Raw genomic sequence first — 20,825 nt, forward strand, 5'->3', positions numbered from 1 at the left:
TCATTTATTTTTATAAATATTTATTATTTATTCAATTTAATTTTAAATATTAAAAAATAATTGTTTTAATTTGATGTTCGATTTTAATTTTTATCACTTTTTTATTAAATGTTTTATTTATTTTGTAGATTTTAAATAACCAATAATAAATATTTAACAATAATTTAATAATATTTAGTATTAATTATTTTAAATAATATTTTAATTTTTATCAATAAATAATACATACGGATAGTTAACCTCAATTATATTAGAGCACTTGAAAAAGTATATAAGCAAATTTTTTTTACTAATATTTATGATTAGTAAATAATATTAATCAAAATATTCAATTTAAATCACTGATACTGAATATAATTTATTAGCACATTTATAATTCGCACTTGTATGAAACTAAAACACGTGTTGTGAATGTAGAAACTAGAAACATTTGGATAAATATTATAAATATGAAAACAGTGATCAGAGGCGACGAGCGTGCCAACATGCGCGACTAATAAAGGTTCTATTTCTATTTTGTTGGTACCTTTTTTTCGAGACTTAATGAGCGGTTTAGCGGGCAGCTTCAACCTGTTAATTTTGTGTTACAGTGATGCGCGCGCATCTTAACATTTCACTCTCATCATTTTTTCATAACGCACCTAAAGAAGTATAACTTCAAAAATTACGAATGTAAAAATCCCTTTTGGCACAACCTACAGGGCGTAGGTAGATTTCGAAGCACGTATGGAAATGTTCTGGACACTTCTGTAAACTTCTGGAACAATTTAATTTAATGGCATTCCATGTGTTGTCCAATATTCCAAAATGATGGGATAAAACATTTGTTTTCATATCCCATGCAGCGAAAGTGTTTGGAATGATTTTTTAATTCAATACGTCCAGCATCGAATATCTTAAAAAGAATTTCATATTATGCTTACCATGGTATTTTACGATTTTTTTTTTTTTTGGTTCTTCAAACTTTTTTTTTTTTTTTTTCATCCCTTGCACTCATCGATAGTCGTTTAAAAATATGCTTTGGAACAAGTTTTAAGATAATATTAGGATTGTTTGAATTAAATTCTAACGAATTTAAAAATAAGGAAGTTTTTTTTTATTTCAACCCCAGTTTTTTACGGCAGTTATTCGATTCTCCAAAAATTGTTGCAGCCAAAGGTTATAGACAATTTTTAGAATTTTTACAATAAATTATAATGGATTTGATTGCATAACTACTAAACAAATTAGATTATTTTTTTTTCTTTCAATCCATGTTATTTCCACACATTGTAGTTTTAGATGTATGAAAAATTATTTCACATGAAAGTTGTAGAGAATATTTTCATGTTTAACAATAAATAAAAACTGATTTAATAGTTTACATGATATGGAAATGATTATTTTTTTTATTTTACCCCTATTTTTTTACCCCCTTGTAGTAATGGTTCGTCTTATAAAAAATTGTTTTGTGTCAAAATTTCGGATAATTTTTTAGAAGATTTACAATAAATTGTTTTAGATTTTACAGGTTACCTTATACGTTAGTTGGGATTTTTTTTTCTTTAACCCCTGTTTATTTCACTCTTAGCAGAAATGGTTGGTTGTATCAAAAATTGTTTCAGCCAAAAGTTTTAGATAATATTTAAAAGGTTTACAAACAGCTTGAACGGATTTGATAGTGTACTTACTAAGGAAGATATTTTTTTTTTTACTCTCAACCCCGGTTATTTTTCACCTCTTACATGAATGGTTGGTTGTATAAAAAATTATTTCGGAAGAAAGTTGTAAATAATCTTTTAAGATTTTTACAATAAATAATAACTGACTTAATAGCGTACTTGGTACGGAAATTATGATTTTTTTTTTACCTTTTTTATTCAATCCCTTGCAAGAATGGTTTGTCTTATCAAAATTAGTTTCAGCCAAAAGTTTTAGATAAAAATTATATGATTTAAAAAAAATTTGAACTGTTTAGATTGTGTGCATACTAAAGGAAATATGAATATATTTGTCCTCCAAACACACACCCCCCCCCCTTTTTTTTTGCACCCCTTGCAGTTATAATTGGTCGTATCAAAATTGTTTCAGAAAAAAAGATTTTGATAATATTATTACGGTTTACGTACAAGTTGAACGAATTTCACAGTGTTCATATAAAGGGAGTTATGTATTTGATTTTTTCCAGCTCTTGCAGTAATGAATGGTGATTGTATAAACAATTATTTCACACGGAAGTTTTAGATAATTTTTTAAGGTTTTACAACAAATAAGAATGGATTTAATAGTGTATTTGATAATGATATTATGATTTTTTTTAACTCTACCTCTATTATTTTTAACCCCTTGCAGCAATGGTTCGTCCTACCAGACGTATCCTGCCGATCGTATCCTACTGATGGGATCGTATCCTATTCATGGAGCCAGACTCGTGAACATATGTATAGCTTAAGTCTCTGTGTCACACGGAGAGTTGAATATTTATTTTTATGGCATTAATTGGTTCTAAGAGAGTAGTAGGTATATATTGGTTCCTACAGCTACTAGTTCATGGTTCAGGATTGGAAATTGTCCCCCGCCATCTTGGATTGTGATGTCACGGTGGCCATCTTGGGTGACTTTGGCTGTGACCTTTGACCTTGAGCCCAACCACCACCTTGAATTTCGCCATTTTGTTTTCTAGAACATTCCGCCATTTAATTGTTAGAACTTTCCGGCATATTGAATCATTACATCACACCCGCCATCTTAGAATTGTGTACCCTACTCACAAACGTTGCACTTTTATATACGGGGACATTGTGTCCTTGGCCCCGGTCACCAATTTGGATTCCGCCAAGGTCATGATCAAGGTCATCCAAGATGGCCGCCGTGAAGTCACAATCCAAGATGGCGGCCGATAATCTCCAATCCTGAACCACGAACAGGTAGCAGAAAACAACCAATACATATAGTACTTAGGTCTTATTGCTGTACATTATATAAAGACAGCTCTCTTGAATTTTTAGTTTGGTGGCCTTTTATTCACCATGTATTCACCAAGCGTTATACGGTAGCTTTGAAACGCTGCTCAAGAGACAGTGATTACGTACACTCGCCTTCCTTTTGTTTGCACCTGTTATATAACACTTAATAAATATCCATTGAAAATATTTGTGACAGGAACGAACGCAAGAGAGCCATTGTGTTAAGTAACCGAATCAGACCTTCAATAATTGTAATGAATAGAAAGGGAAAAAAGAATTGGCATAATGGCGCTGGTGCTTCTAGCGCCGTATCGCCTCTAAGCGCAAGGTTGTGGACTGGCGCGCAGTCTTCTCGTTTATAGGGCAACTATGAGATTTGAGCTGTAACCCTGACATTATTGACAAAATTTCGGTGTGAAAAAAAATTAAGTTTTTGCCATATTTTGGTATTTATGCTTGTACATACTTTAACTAGTATTGTGCGTAAATGTATTTAACTGTTAGAATTGTGGCCATTTAAAACATTATCTGTATATAAACAAGAAAACATTTTAGTGGAACCACTAAGATAATTATTTTATAGATCAAATAATGGTGTAACGCAAGTCCCTTCAGCGCTTTCAAGAATCTTTACAGGATGCTCCATGCCTGAAAATTATTCTGAAAACACGGTTTTTAGACGTTTTCACTCTCCTAAAAATTTACAGTTGAAATAAATCGAGATACAGAAACAGAACTACCAATCCATCTGCAGCGGACACAGACACCACTCTGGTAGCAGGAGCAATGGTGTTTCAAGGACGCACCACAACGCCGAACGTACAATAACGCCGAAAACCATAACGCCGAATGCCAAATTGACTACAACGCCGACAGCTAGAAAACTGCTGTGTACCACAACGCCGAATTACAACAACGCCGAAATACATTAACGCCGAAAACTGTCATTGCAGGACTGCCACAAAGGTTAGGTTAGGTTAGGCTAGGTTAGGCTAGGTTAGATTAGGTTAGGTTGTGGTATTTCGGCGTTAATATACATTTAAGAAACACACACAAATTCATTCAGTTGTTTTTCATTTTGTTCCTGTGGCCGCCCTCCCCGCAGCAACATTTTTCGGCGTTACTGTATTTCGGCGTTGTGGTACACAGCAGTTCTCTAGCTGTCGGCGTTGCGGTCAATTTGGCATTCGGCGTTATTGTACGTTCGGCATTGTGGTATTTCGGCGTTGTGGTAACGACCCAATGGATTCTTCCGAAGCTGCGCACGCCGCCCCAGCCACGGGGGAGAAACTCTAATCGCCGAGACTGAGACCTAGTTATTTGAAATAGTTCCGAGCCTACCCGCTAGAGTGTAGCTTTCATAATATACTACTAACATAGCGTCACTGATTGTGAGAAGTAGTGCATGAGGTATAACCAGGCAACCAAACCAGTGAAACTTAATTCACTATATTTTGTGGTGTAGCATACCAGAAAATTTTAATCTCCTACTAATTTATATAGAACATGTTTTTTTTACAAAACAGCATTAAGTATTTCTCGCACAGTTTAAATCAGTTTATCATAGAGTGTTGTGTTAGAGCAACGAATCGAGTCGTATTGCGTACGCGTACAGTATGACGTCGCGGCGTCGCCACATTCGTAATTTGTAGAAAACATACTTATACTTTAAGTACATACCAAACTGCGTGAGGTGCATTTTTTCCACTTTTCCGTATTTTGAACCAGACTTGTGTTTAAGTCATTCTAAATTTAATTTGATTTAATAGGTAAAGTGTAGAACTACAAGTGAACTGTTCCATACTACGAAAAATGCGAGTAAGGAAATGCTTTCGTGTGTAACGTTTCGTTACTCGGTACTAGATGGCGCACCCGTTACTCAGTACCGAATACATACGGTTTGCTACAGCTATAGTTTATCAAGCAATCAGTCGTCAAGTGGTTAAATTAATATTGTAAACCTAACACGTTGGGTTTAACCCGTCCGTCCGGTTTTTTTTTTGCCAGTTGTTATGGCCCCACCCAACAGATGTCGCGCAAAAACATGATTTCAGTTTCCACTATAAGTGTCGCACTGCTACATCTCCCTCCTTGTTCTTTGGCCCCAGCTTCGAGGGGAAACCTAAAGGTGGGTTTACGATTGAAAATTAAGAATTAAGAATTAAGACTTAGTCGTGTACTTACCATATGACTCTATGTAAACTAGTGGAATGGTTTATGATTGTCGTGTGTGAATTTTGACGGGTCGTGTGCGAACCATATGATGACTTAAGACTTAACAGAAATTGTTATATTTTATATTTTTCGTTAAGACTTAAGGGAAGCGACCAATCACAACAAACCGGAACCTTTCAACCGGAAGTTTATGTCTTATTATTGGACCGAGCGAGGCAGTATTTTGGGTTAGAATTCGTATATTTGTCATTTGTAATCATCATCCATTTAGAAAAATAGATATCTCATTTGTCAATAACCTATTTCAAACCTGCTTCTCCGTTTCGAACAATGGCCGACCATGTGTTTTGTGCTGTGATTGGTTAGAATTAACGACTTCTATGTCAATCATAAACTGGAAAATGTAGTTTTGACTTAATCGTGTGCTCGATGTTAAGTTATAATTCTTAAGGAAATCAATCGTAAACCCAGCTTAAGACGTACATGGAGCTCTGTCCCTGCCCGAACACTTCCGAATATTCACCTTCGGCCAACCTCGGGTTTATTTATATATATTTATTTTTCTCTGCTTATTTTAATGTAACTATATACTAACCTAACTAACCGTCCATAGTGTTTTAAGGTGTTTTAATGTAGCTAACCTTACCGACCACTTTCAATATTTGAATTCATTTTTTTTTCCTGCGCAAAAATAAAACAAATGCCGAGGTTGGCCTGAAGGTGAATATTCTGGCGTGTTCGGGCAGGGACAGAGCTTGATGTACATCTTTAGGCTTCTCCAGCTTCGAGGGCCGAGAAGAGAGATGGCAGACGAGAGCGGGCGATGGAGCGGGCGGTGGTGATGGATCGCACGACACAGCGGCGACACCGGCATTTGTCGAGTGCCACGCCCCCCGTCGTCAACCCTCCGACCTCCCCCTTCCACCCGTCCTCCGCCAAGGTCCTCTCCAAACTACGACAGCACTTCAACGGGCGCCCGGTCGAATTACTTACTGTTCGGGAAGTGTACAACTCACGTAGTCTCGGTTCCCTACCACGTTCGTGCAACTTCATATTTCTCTCAAAAATTGAAATTTAAAAAAAAAAATCGAAGGGGTTAGGTTAGGTTAGGTCAGTCACAACATTCTTTTTTCCATTGGAAACTTCTGATTTAGCGGCTGAAGTGGCGTTGATACCAAAAAAAAAAACGCAAAACTTCGGAAATCTTCGGAAATTCTTGCAGGGAACCGAAACTACGTGGGTTGTAGGCTTCCCTTACTTGTTCAGCTCGCGTCTCCCGTTCGAGTCTGCACTCACCAGTGACTTTGGAAACCACTCTCTCCCCCTCCTTCTCTGTGGAGCTTTCGAGCTCTCTTCCTCCACTTCCTTTCCTCCCAATAATCATTCTTGCCGTAGCGTTGCTGGAATTATTTAACTAATTAGGATACCGGAATTTTTTTCTCAGGGGTGAGGAAGGGTAAATATTTGAAGAAGAAAAAAATTAGAAAAATGATTGCTACCTCAATGCAAGTGTTACGGCCAAAATACTAGAGAGCAGCATCTTCGTCCTTATAATTTTCTCAAGTACGTTTTTAAGTTGCGTTTATTTTTTGTTATGACTAGAGACCGGAAAAATTCGCGGATTCATTTGGTGATAGTCTAGAATCCAAAAACGTTTGCCTTTTTACTGCATCAGTGATTGGTAGAGACCGGAAAAATTCGCGATTTCAATGACCTATAGGATAGACTCCATGATCCTCTATGCACGCGAGAAAATTACACCTGCTCATTGGCTACTGACTCGTGACACCTGTTAACTGGGACGCTCGTGGTTCGATACTTCTTTTGTTAAAGGTTTTCCATTGGCCGAGTATCATTCAGATAAACTGTGGCCCAATCACTGATGCAGTAAATAGGCAAACATTTTTGGATTCTAGACTATCGCGAAATGAATCCGCGAATTTTTCCGGTCTCTAGTTATGACCATTAAAATGTACAAAATGTATTCCAAGATAGTTTTATGTCATAAAGTTTTATTTGGCATATAAGTTACGAATATGCTTGTCACGTGCCCTGGTGACCATATATATATATATATATATATATATATATATATATATATATATATATATATATATATATATATATACGAATGTAGGAATACGCTTGGCACGTACTCTGATGATCAAGAAAATGACTATATACGAGTTAATGGCGCCAGACCCGTTTCGCTGTAAATATGGGCCTGGCCGTGTCCCATCGTGCACCAGCAATGCGTCTGTTGCGGGGAGATTGAATAAAGCAAAATGGTATAACAGTGGTTTTTAGTTTTCGTATGTGGATTATTAGTACCCAATTTTTTTTATTGTGCTTGATTAAATTCAAAGTTGCAATAATTTATCTTAAAACCATATTTACCCCTTATTCACACCTTATGGCTGGAATTTCGCAAAATGGGAAAATTTTAGTTGGTAGTTTTCGTATGTTTATTATTGGTAGACAAAATATTTTACTATGTTTGATTTAATTCGGATAATCAAAATATACTCACCATTTTTTTTTCATTTATTACGGATTAAATTTCGCATTTTCTCCCTTAGGGGTTGAATTTCACAAAATAAAATAATTGTGCATGGAAGTTTTCGTATGGTCTTAATTGGCACCCTAAATCATTCATTACGCCTAATTAAATACGGATATATAATTATTAAGTTTTAAAACATAACAACGTTTCACTTCTTAGGGTTTGAAATTCGCAAAATATAAAAATAGTGGAGGGTAGATTTCGACTGATATTTGTTGTTACCCATTATATTTTTTTAAGTTGTATTAGTTTCAGATATATAATTAATAATTGTTAAAAAATTTCACCCCTTTTACACCCCCTTAGGGTTGGGATTCTGTATTTAGACATATCCTAGATTCTAAGTTAGCCAAAGAGCTTTCCATTAAAAAAAACTTAATCAAAATCCATCCAGTAGTTTTCGTTTGATGCTCAAACAAACAGACAAAAATTAAAAAAAAAACTATATTTTTGTGTTCTCAATAATGTACATAGTTATTTGCAATAGTTTTTTTTTCATCTTTTAATCTAATGTACAGACTTTTTGCTTTGAACAGTTTTATTATTAGTTTAGATAATAAAAACCGTGGTACAATGACGTCACCAACACTTCAATACGGTATTTGCTTGATGCAATCAGATATCTTCGGTATTCATCAAACATTTGTTTTATCCTGTTTCTAAAGTTCGGTTGATGTTTCATTGGTTCATTCAGTTTGAATCTTGACGGACGATACCCTACTTCAGTTAGGCAATCATTATATAAATTGTGAATTTTTTTTTTTTTTTTCCCCAGCTAACCTTTCTTTGAAAAAGGCGTTTGAGATAGTCGGACTGTCATGCACGTACCCAACGCGAGATATTCCACGGCGTGGAGCGGCCAATCAGAAAACAGGACACTTCCAGTGGATGCGAGCGGCCAATAAACGCCCGAACACGCCTACATCAAATGATCCGCCACCTCATTTCGCTTCTGCGAGGGTCCTCGTTCTGTGCTAGAGTGGTGAGTTCAACGGACAGTAAATGACGAACACTGTTGCCAGATTGATACGTACTACCCGTGTCGTTAAAATTAAAAGTCTTTATTTCGTATACCATCGTAAATGCTAAACACCAATTGTTGATTCACAGGAGAAACCATTTGTAACAGTCACTCAGTATTAATAATAAAAAGGCATTCTATCAAAATACGTGAAACGCTGAAAATAGCCAAACTTCTTAAAATTAAATTATAAAAAATAAAATGTTAACAAAAACGGCTGAAATCAAGATGACGTATTTCAATCACATCCCCTTTAAAAAAAATGGAAATATAACACATGATGGTTTTGATGAAATACACCAGGAAATTTTATTTTCACAATCATTCTAAATTTTACCTAACAAAATACAATTTTCCAATATATTAAAAAAAAAAAAATTCATTACATTACAAAATATGTCTGAAACTTTTGCGCTCTATGGAATATAAATGGCAACTGAGCTCAACGAAACAAGGACAGCTCTATTAACAAAGATCGTGCATTGGAAAGAGAAATTAAATGCCCATAAAACTGCACACTGATCTAAGGATGAGATGCGTTATGGATATGCTGATCCCGATATTACTATACGTAATTCGGAAGCATGAATATTTGTTAGCGAAAATGACAAATTTAACCCAACCAGAGAAGATGATTACTTAAATTTGTTCCCTCTTGCATTCCAGGACAAGATTTACTAATCAGATTGTAGACTAGGCCCTCACAAAAATTAACAGAACATGAAATTATGCACTTCTTGGAACATTTGGGATGTATAACTTCGCCACTGTGAAATGTGTATTGTGTACGGTAAATTTCACATACTTGAAAGTGATTTCAAGCCTCGCAGTTTTATTACCTATTTATGCCAATAACTGAGATATGTATTAAATAAAGTAATATAATATATTGCAGGACGTGCGTCAAAAAAATCCTAAAAATGTATTAAAATGTTTGATGCTCCGATAAAATATAATGAGCTCTGTACTTTGCACAAGCTAGGAAATAACTGTAATAATTGGAAACATAATAATAATAATTTGTGGGATGAGGAAGGTGAATATATGTGTAAATGATACTAAAATAAGGCCTACGTAATAAGTTTGTACTGACATTTTGCCTATTTATTTAATGACTACTGCTGCTATTTTTTTTACGAAATTTTAATGTCACAATCTTAAAGAATTTCTGTAGCTAAAGAGTAATAGTATTGAGTCTTAACTTAACGAAATTAGAAAGTGAAATTATAATTTCATTTAATTATTTTCTATCATTTAAGTACAATAGTTTAAAAATTAATAAAATGTTATTGCAACCATTAAGTATGATTGAACACATATATTTGATATAAAAAAATATTGTGAAATAGGTTTCAAAATCTTTAATAATGGTAAAATGTCAAAAAATGTATAAAATTAGGTACTTTTTTTTCTGCTTCGGGGTGAAGTTTAAATTATATTTTGTCTAGTACAAAAGTAAATTGCAACTTCTAATAATTTATGGCTGACCTACTACGATGTTAATTTGAAAGTGCATTAAAGTTGTAGCACAAGGGCGCCCATACCCGGGGGCAGGGGGGGGCCGTGGCCCCCCCCTAGCTTTCAGGGAAGGAAAAAAATATAGTGTAGTCAGGTGTTTTACTTTAAAGAAAATTATTTAAATTCGGTATTATGTAGAAGTGATTCAACACGAAGATATTATTGTATATCGTTTTTTACATGTCTATTTCATTTGTTATGTTAGTTCAAGCATTAGTTTCTGCTGCTGCGATATAAGGTGTTGTGTACAGGGAGAAAACGCTGTTCAAGCGCAACGCCCGTGGCGAGTCATTCCCCTTCGTATTCCTACCCAAGCTCGCGCGATAACACAACACAACAGATTTAGACCAGTCAGAGTTAGACGACGCGACAGTTGACATGTGCTTGTAGACGGCGAAATGTTTTGCTACTTTTTCGTCATAATAATGTGTATGTTCACAAATAACATTTCAAAACAGAGATTTTTCAATAGTCTTTAGGTCTACCTACAGTTTTATGCATCTGGTCTAGATTTAGTTTAGTGTATTCAGTCAGTATAAATAACTTAAGTGCAAATAAATAAGTGAAAAGTGTAAAGATAAAAACCATTGTTATTATGTAGTGTTTCTTAGTTTTCCTCATTCGTCACATCCGCTCAGAATATTCACAATTTTTAAGGTAAGCTAACACCTTTAAAGTTACTCAAATAAGAATTATTGTTCAGAAAAGTCTACAACGTAAAATTTATGTTGGAATTTTTAATTTAGAGGAAAACCACTTTTTCCCTTCAAAAGTGTTTAAAGGGATAAGGATTCCGCTACCTTCAGTAGACTCGAAAGCAATTTACACTGGAATCTCGATTTTACGTATGCTCACAGTCGCTTGGATTGCATTCGTAAAATCGTTATCTTCATAAAATTTCAAACACCCCACCCTGTGAAGATACATGTTATAATTTATTGAACGGAATATATATAATATTAAATAGTAAAAACAATGACTGCTGTCTGCCCTCTGCCCTCCCCTTATTTTTTTTTTTAACATTCCACAACTTGCTTCATTGCACGAGTGATATAAAAGCGACATCACAGCGACTAAACACAGTTGCACCACGCATTGCATCATGTTAACTTTTGTGTGGTGACAGTAGGTTGTCCGACATGCCTTTCTTGGATATCTTTCCTTTTCGTAAGACGCGTGTTACTAAAATAAATTTATATTTGAGTTTGCAAACTTGTCCACTCCTTGCCAGAGACGACTGAACACAGACGAGACTATCCAGGGTCGGGTTGATGAGCTGGAAGAATTCCCTGCCTTGCATTTTTATGGACTTCACCTTATCATATTTATCAGTTAATCTTTAACAAATCAGCTTGAAAAATATTAATGAACGCACTTTTAGTAACATAATCGAGGAGAACAAGCACACAGTTCAGTGTACACCTGTACTGTTTCATAAAAGTGATCATAGGTAGGGACTGGAAAAATTCGCGGTTTCAATGACCACTAGGATAGACTAAACGATTCTCCTATGTACTCTGGCAACTATCACATGGTCATTGGCTACCGACTCGGGGAAACTGTTTACTGCGATTCTTATGATTCGATACTTCTTTTGTTGAGTGTTTGCCATTGGCTCAGAGTCCTTCAGGTAAATTGCGGTCCAATCACTGACGCAGCATTAAGCTAAACGAGTTTGGATTCCAGCCTGTCTCGAAAGGAATCCGCGAATTTTTACGGTCTTTAATCATAGGCTTATTTGGTGAAAAAAAACGCTGCTCTTTAACGACAGACATTCATTAAAAACACAGTACATTTTAGTGCGAGAAGCCCTTGAATTGGTGATAGCCATAGGGAATTATTTGTTTGTATAGTAAGTTAAAAAAAAGCTTAGTTGAAAATCCGCTCGTCACGTCTACTTGCTGCGTCACTTATACCATTTTTGAGCGTTTTTTACTGGGAAACCGATGCAGCGAAGGTAATTAATGCGAAAATTGTCAAGATAATGCCTAATGGCTTGGGTTGCTGGATATTAGCGGAAAGGAGAGGAAGTAGCTACTCAATATCGTTTCTTTCTCTCACGCTTCTCAAGGTTTCAAGCTCAGTTGCTATGTTCACGAGCTGGAAATGTTGGAATGGGTAAGGAATGTTGAGTATAGTTCATTTGCGGTAAAATAAATATTTTTACAGCCTTGGCATAATTTTTCAATCTAAGAAATTTCGAACTTTGCGACAAATAAAGTGTACCTAGTCCATTTTTTCTTTTCGATTTTGAGTTTGATGCCGCAATAACTTATACAATATTCACTAACGGTAAATGGCTGTTGTATTAGCTTTAAAATATGAATACGCTGTGCATTAAAAATTAATATCTTTATATGTTTTCATAGTGTTTTTTTAATTTTTTTAAAAATATATTTTGGTGTCAAATTTTCCGAATTTTAGATGGTTCCTGAAAAAAATGTATTCGTAAAATCGCGGCTTCGTTCAGTCCGGGCTCCGTAAAATCGAGGTTCTAATGTACTCTTAATTCTGAAGTTAAGTTCTGAACATGTTATTTAAGGGTTTATCAATGCCGTATTTACGCGCAGGCTATCTAGGCTGTAGCCTATGGGCCCGCACCACAAATGGGGGCCCGCACCACACGACACGAAAAAAAAAAATTATACTGCGATGTGGATCTTCTTATATTCTTAAAATACGCGTCGACATAGTATGTCCAGTTGTTTTGTGTGGATTAATTGCGCCGAACTAAACTCTTCTGTGGAAAGCTGATATATGAGTTATGTCAGCATTTAGAAATTTTCGATTATTTTCATTGGTTTTGGTGTCACTTAATTCCTTAACATCTAAATACTGTTTGGTTAAATAGTCTAGTTTAATAATAAACTAATTTTTTCTGTGCTTTACTACTGAATCCATCTGTGCTAATTTTAAATGATAAGCAATTATGATTCATATCGAAACATAGTAATATTCATTTAATTGTGAAACAATTTTTGACTGTAATTATAAGCGTAGTTCAGGTGTTACATTTAAAAACAACTGTTTTCTGACTGTGATAACATACTCAAATCGTTTCTCTCCCAAAGTTGAATCTTTTGATCAACACGTTTTAAACTTTATAATTATTTTAATTTAATTTGTACGCGACATTTATTTAGGGGTAAAGAGAGCAATTAGTTGAAGGACTGTATTCTTGATATCCGTGTACCCGAGACGCTTCAAAAGTATAAGGACTCTATTCCTGCATTTGTGTTTCTAAAAATTCATTTGTTTCAATAAAATAGTTAATATTTAATTAATAAAGTAGCCAATAAAGATTTTTTTATGGCGAATGAGTACTGTGGTCTATTATTTTAGTAACAGGACAAAAAATTTTAACAGGGTCAGAACTGGAACTATTTTATGGCTAGTAACAAGCCGCAGTTAAGTCTTCCAAAATATTAAAAATACTTCATACCCCTAAGTCTGGCCCCCCCCTACAAATTATCATATGGGCGCCCTTGTTGTAGCATTTCGTGTACTAACGAATCTGATTCAAGTTCTTATTGTTTGCCTAAATTATTTGACTGAGACTTAATTACTTTTATTCGAGAGAAAACAAAAATTCTCAAAAATTTATTTCCCGGCGTTTTGAGATTGAAGGAGCCTTATTTACGTCCAATATCATCTACTAAGCAAAAATATCTTACGTGTGCCAATATGTGAGTACACATATAAATATAAATAACTGTATATTAGGTTTGTCCATACATGAGCCCGGATAGCTCAGTCGGTAGAGCATTAGGCTTTTAACCTAAGGGTCCAGGGTTCAAGTCCCTGTTCGGGCGATCCGGTTTTTTACAAGTTGAAAATTGATGGTTTTGAACAAGGCTATAATTATCAAATGATAATTCTTCAGTTTGGGTTTAAAATACACCCTATATAATTACTATAGAAGTATTAAAACTTCTCACCTTTCGGATTCCATTTTTTATAGCTTTCGCTTCGTAGGTTGAGTAAACTGATTAAAGTCGCGCTGATTAGCAGTAAAAACAGATCACAAGTTTTTTTAAACGAAATACATACGCTGAAAATGTGATAATTGAGTTTGCCTACAGTAGCTGAATAATTCTTCGACGAGAAGGAAGTATTCTTTCCTCACCCAATCGTACACCTATGCGTGATTTAGATATGCGTAACACAACAAAATACACCTTAAGGTAAAAGCCAGACCCGTGTGCCAAACTATCCCACATGACAAGCACCCCTCCCTCTTTTTGAGTTCGGAATTTTTTGTGCTGTTATCATTTGTGGGTTTTTTTCCGTTCTGTTAGTCCATTTTTCTTTGTTCTTTCCTTGTTTGTTGACCATATTCCTGTTGTGGAATATTGTGTGGCGTTAAATCCTGACAACAGCAATTTTTGCTTAATTTGTGTTTTTTGTCATTTGTGTTTTTTTGTAGTTTTATTCTGCAGACATACATGTGCTAAGCAATGGCGTATGTCCAAAAGCCTACATCAAGTCAAGCACCCCTCCCGTTGACCCAAGTTGGTTCTACATAAGTATGTGGGGTGCATCATGCAACAACGCACTACACGCCACACCCGAGTTTAACTAGGTCACTTGAAATTACAGCACACCGACAAGCTTTTATTGCACACCAACACGACACTAAATCACTCCAGTTAGCCGATCTAACTGGTGGGGAGCTTCACTCCCCCGCCGAATTAGGTACACGTAACTTCTCTAGCATTACACAACCTACCAGCGCACACACAGGCCCGTGTGCCAAACCTATCCCAACAAGACACGCACCCCCGCCATCGATTCAAATGATTCTTCACCAGTGTGGGGTTCACCTGAATTACTATGCACTTAGCGAGTTATAGAAACTTCGGTTTCTGGCCTCGCACACACTGAGGACGTTATTCCAAGACACAAAAATAAAGTTTTAAGTGTTGAATAAGCTACACCTGTGCCCTAACAGTGTGTATTCCAACTGCACGATAGAACGCGGTCAGTCCCTTATTTTTAGGGAACGGATTTCGGTGTTCAAATTCCGCGCATGCGCAGAGCTCACTTTTTCATCGATTTCGTCCAGATGGCGGACCCGCGTCTGGTAGCCATTAACTCGTATATATACAACTTCGTGAACGTCGGAAGACGTACCAAACGTTTTGGCGTGCCAAACTATACTTTATAATAGCATAACTACATGTTGTACACTTTAATGGCCATAACAAGAAATAATCGCAATTTATAAAGTACTTGAGAAAATTAGATAGGCAGTTCCATTTTCGTGCGATGGTGCTGCTATCTCTAGTAGTTTTGTCGTAACAATTGTATCGATGAGTTCGAAACGTTTGCTAGAATGCGTTGTAACCAGTTTTTTTTTTGTAGTCTCACGCAGGGCACCGTTAATTAAAACGGTTGCCGTTTCGTTTCCTTACTGGGATTAAGTTTGGACACGTTCCAGAATACGACCCGCGAGTTGGGTTACGGCCGTGTGCCAAAACAAGGCAGTGCTTATTCACTACCTTGCCCAAACGTCTTGGAATACCGCCTTTAAAAGCCCCGGCTGGCAGTATGATGGATCGGGGATCCACACATAAGTTAGAAACACACGACTCAGAACAGTCATAACTTAGAATTCTAGAAAAAATACACATAACTTAGAAGTGTCATAAGTTAGAAGTATCATAACTTGGAAACACATAACCTAGAAACATTGTAAACGCACAAACTAGAATTATCGCAAATTAAAAAACACACAACTTAGAACTGTCATAAGTTAGAAACACTTAACTTAGAACTGTCATAGCTTAGAAACGCACGACTTAGAATAGGCATAACTTAGACACACTTAACTTAGAACTATCGCAACTTAGAAACGCACAACTTAGAACTGTAATATCTTAGACATGCACAACTTAGAACTGTCATAACTTATAAACGCTTAACTTAGAACTATCACAACTTAGAAACGCAAAACGTAGAACTATCACAACTTAGAACTGTCATAAATTAGAACAATCACAACTTAGAACGGGAACCGCTTCGAAATTACGTGTTGTTTGTTTTTAAGTAGTGTGTTTGCAAGTTACGACAGCGACCCTGGTGGATCGGCGGTGGCCTTGAGGACTTCGTGCCTGCACTATACACCGGCTAGCCCGGCGCGGACACGGCGTTGTTTACGAGCCCTTTTGTTTGAAAAGAGGGTGAAATACAACCCCGGAGTCCTCGCGCCCCTCGGGCTATTCTCGGCTCCGGTCGGCGATATTCGCACGGTCCACGCAGGGCGTGTTCCAATACTCGGTCTTTTCAGTTCATGATTAAAAATACTGCTACTGACTTTTAAAGATTAAAACGGTAATTTAAAATTGAAAAAATTAAAAAAAAAAAAAAAAATAGCCAAAATAAAAATTTTAATGTGGCCTGGTGGCCACACATTTACACATACAACGTTGTGGAACTTGGAATTATTTTTAAGCAACGTAACTGTCATCAAACTAAAAAATACATTTCAGTGGCTTTTCCTTCTTCTTCATATTCATCCGTTAAGAGGATCGTGCTTGAATGACGATGATATAAAAACAATAATAGAACCTGAAAGACTTCACAGAATTACGATGCGGTTGCTTTTTTTTTCCCAGCTAGATATTTTCAATAAGGATATTTAAATGTACAGAAATTGTCAATACAGTGTACAGTTGAAAAAGAATTTTTGCAAGCGGTATTTCATAAAATTATGGCTTGAAACCAAAAAAACAAATAAACAAAAGAACCAAATAACTACAATGTTAGCAAACAAACTTAATTAATAAAGCAAAATATTTACAATAGAATTTATATAAATAAACTTTAAGTTAATAAGACCGCGACAGCAATACCTAAATTTAAAAAAAAAAAAACAGAAAAGTAACGTAAATTTTTTTCTTTCGGTTTTTCTTCAGGCATGCCAACTTCGGTATTTTCACACTCGACAAAAGCATCCAGATGCTGTGCAAAAAAACACAGAGTTATAAATTGTCAGATGACATGCTGTGACGTATTGAAGATACTTTCCAACCTCGCCATCGCTATATTTCAACACCCGAAGACAATTCGGAAATTATGCTTGACCACGGCTGGTGATGGTGAATAGCTATGAATCATAATTTCCGTCGTTTAAGGCCCCCACCTTCCCGGGCACACACACGGTGCGCAGAGCTTCAGGAGAAACCAAAGATATTTGAAAAATGCTCAAGATATCCGAGTGGGGTCTGTTTACGAAATGCATTTAATAATTCGCTTAGGGCCGATCAGTAGTTTTGTTTCCGGATTAAGTTTTTAAAATGTGTTTTTAGAATAGTTAACATGTCTAAAACGCTTGTACTCAGAGTAACTTTTAGGCATGAAACATCCGGTAGAGATTCTTGAAAGCACTTAAGAGTCGCACCTGTGTTTTCGTACCATGTGCGTCTCTGTCTGAGGACGGGAGCAGATATCATTTCCCGAAACGTCGCTTGATTCTGTTTTGGAAAAAACTATAGTGTTTGTTTCGTCTTTTAGTTTTGTCGTGTTTTTGTCTCGTTTCAACTGTTGTGCTAAATTATTTTGGGTTCAATATTTTTGTGCTGACATCATTTGTGTTTTTTTTTTTTCGTTCTCTTCTGTTTTGGATAACCTTTGTGTTTGTTTTGTCTTTTCGTTTTGTCGTGTTTTTTGTCTCGTTTCAACTGTTGTGCTGATTTTTTTTGTCAATATTTTTGTGCTGTCATCATTTGTGGGTTTTTTTTTTCGTTCTCTTAGTCCATTTTTCTTTGTTTTTCTTTGTTTGTTGACCATATTCCTGTTATGGAATATTATGTGGTGTTTATATCCTGTTGACAACAGCAATTTTTTGCTTAATTTGTGTTTTTGTCTTTTGGGTATTTTTTAGTTTTCTTCTACAGAAAAAGTGCTTAGCAATGGCATATGTCCAAAAGATTTCATCAAGTCACTTAAGGGACTTTTAATACACCTTTATCTTCATTTCTTCGCCATACAATGTAATGGTTAACCCTCAAATATCATAGTTACCCTAAGCACGACGAGAAGACTGCGCGCCTGTTCAGAAGCGACACCGCGCTAGAAGCACCAGCGAGCGTCGCGCTTATCATCCCGCCTCGCTGGCATACATACAGCCGGCTTTCATAACACGAAGTCTTTAAAACCTTTTTCCACTTTAGTCAATGTTTTCGGGTGTTCCGTAAACACGGCATGGACTATCAGTTGAACAAATTAACGGCTTCACGCTGTTAGCCGTGTACCCTGCTAAAACTTCTCACCTCAAATTTACGAATAACGCTGGTTACAAATTATCCAGAAATTTACAGGTACATACGTACAAAGTTCGCTTACTTTGAACATGAACCCACCTGGGTGTATTAGAAAAACACAAAAAAAAATATGTTAAGAATCATGCGAAAATACACTCATTTCTTCCACGTGTGCTTTTACCCTCTTTAAACCGTAAAACCGAATCCCGAAGTTGAAATTATGTACACCGTTTTGTATACGAAGATCCAGCTATCTGGAATTACGAACAACGCTTCATTTTTTTTGGAGGACGTTGAAAAATTCCGTTAAATTTACTGTAATTTCTAACGGTGTAGTGATGCTTGCAGGACCGTCTGCTGTGTTTAAAAAAAAAAGTGTTTGAGCTGTAATTACATTCCGTGGGCAAGTTACGGGCGGGGTTGTTGTTTAGAGCCCACGGCCTGGCCTTGTTTACGCCCCTGTGATGTGGCGAGTGTGGCGACGTCAACGAATTATTCCGCAGCCGCCGAACACCTGCGAGCAAGCACGCCAGAATAGACGCATCATTACGTAACGGCGCGCTTGACATTGCGGCGTGCGTGGACAGAGCGTTTCTTTATCAACACGGGCATGCCTCGCTGTAGCGGGACCGCTCAATGCATATGGTTAGGCCGCTCGTAACGAAATGTTATGCTGTTTACGAATAATAATTATGAAGGGTCATGCCTTCCCCCCCCCCCCCTTAACCTTAAAGCAAATCGTTAACTAGCTTAAAATGACTAAACTATGGCTCAATTTATGACCACTAAATATGAAAAATTAAAGAGTAGCTTCCATTTTAAACAAGTATTAGGACATAATCATAAGCAGTGGCATTGTAAGGATATACATTGCATAAGTGTCACTTTATTTAATTAAGAATGTCAGGTTTCGAAAAAGCACTTAAGGGGGCTCAGATAGCCTAAAAATGCTCTTTAAAGCATCATCTTAAAAAAAAATTAAATTTCTGAGAGGCAGAACTTCCAGACAATTCGATTGTCTGGGGAAAAAGGGTGGGGGGGGGGGGGGTGGGGGGGGATTCCACACCATTCCTCAACTCCCAGATCCTCAGAAACAGGCCAATAATTTTTTATTCTTATAGTGGGCTACGCACATAGTATGTTTCCTCAACCGTAGCAGCCTTAACCTAAGGATCCTTTGAATTCAAAGCTGCATTAAATACGAAACAAACTTGTGACACATGCGTACTTTTCATCAGTCATTTTTTTGCGATTACAAATTTTTCGTCCTTTTATTTTCAGGCAAGTTCCAAGTTTTACATTTTACACGTTCACTATCGTTACAATGGCATACGCAGAATTTCAATTCGCCGGGAGGGGGGTTGGTTATAACCCCTTTGCCCGTTGTTTTCTTTTCTTGATGGAACAATCAAATTTTTTTGATTTCGTACCAGAAATAAACTTAAAACACACAATCAATAACGTATTTTTTTCCTAGTGCTTAAAAAATTATGTAGGTCTAATAGTTTCAATAACACCATTTCTTGTTTGATATTTAACTAATTTTACCTTACTATTTAATTTGTTTAGTTGATATCACGAGTAAATAATAACTCCTTAATCATCAATTACTGCCAAAATGCATTCATGGTGTTTTACGCATGCCATGATTTTTTTTTCTCATATGATGTGTTACCCATAATATTCATGTGGACAACGGAAGAAAAAAAACTGCACCAAAAAGATTATTTCCCGTGATGGTTTTTTTAATCAGTATAATCTTTCAAGTTTAAATTCAAACGCGTAGGCTTCTGTCCACTGCCGGACATTAGTAAAATTAAAAACATAAAAAAGTCCAGGGCAACAAAATACAATAAAAAAAAGAAACATATCCAGGATCAACAGAAAATCTATCAAACTCATTTTTGGGCAATTGATATATATTTTGGGCAATTGTTTTATCTTTATTCCCCGTGATGGTTAAATTTTCAGAGTGTGAGTTTGTGTGTGTATGTGTTAGAGAGTATTTGCTACATTTAACGTTGTTATATTTTTTATTAAGAGATGATGCAACAAACCTCTCAAAGACCAGAAGGAGGCAAGCGAACAGTCCATTCACGAAAGACTGCATCGGCGATTCTGCGAGGATCATTACAACTATTCAGAAGGTCAACTTAAATGGCTAACATTCTTTGAAGTGCACTACTTAAAGATCCTTTGAGGAGGCCGTCGGAAACAGCTTTAGAGTACGTATCGACTAACGTTTGCCTTGCGAGCCACCGAGGGGGGCAATAACGTAAAAGATTCATCATCTCAATGTAAACGTAAATCTATATAAATTGCCAAAAATGAGTTTCATA

General features: G+C 36.2%; 1 non-coding gene across 1 annotated transcript; it reads left to right on the forward strand.

Annotated features, from left to right (window-relative positions):
• Positions 1–13,961: 13,961 nt before the first annotated feature.
• On the forward strand, positions 13,962–14,034 carry Trnak-uuu (transfer RNA lysine (anticodon UUU)). The gene has a single exon. It is a non-coding gene; the product is annotated as a tRNA-Lys (tRNA).
• Positions 14,035–20,825: the final 6,791 nt, after the last annotated feature.

Source organism: Bacillus rossius, chromosome 14 (assembly GCF_032445375.1).
Source record: "Bacillus rossius redtenbacheri isolate Brsri chromosome 14, Brsri_v3, whole genome shotgun sequence".
In the NCBI taxonomy this organism is placed as follows: Eukaryota; Metazoa; Arthropoda; class Insecta; order Phasmatodea; family Bacillidae; genus Bacillus; species Bacillus rossius.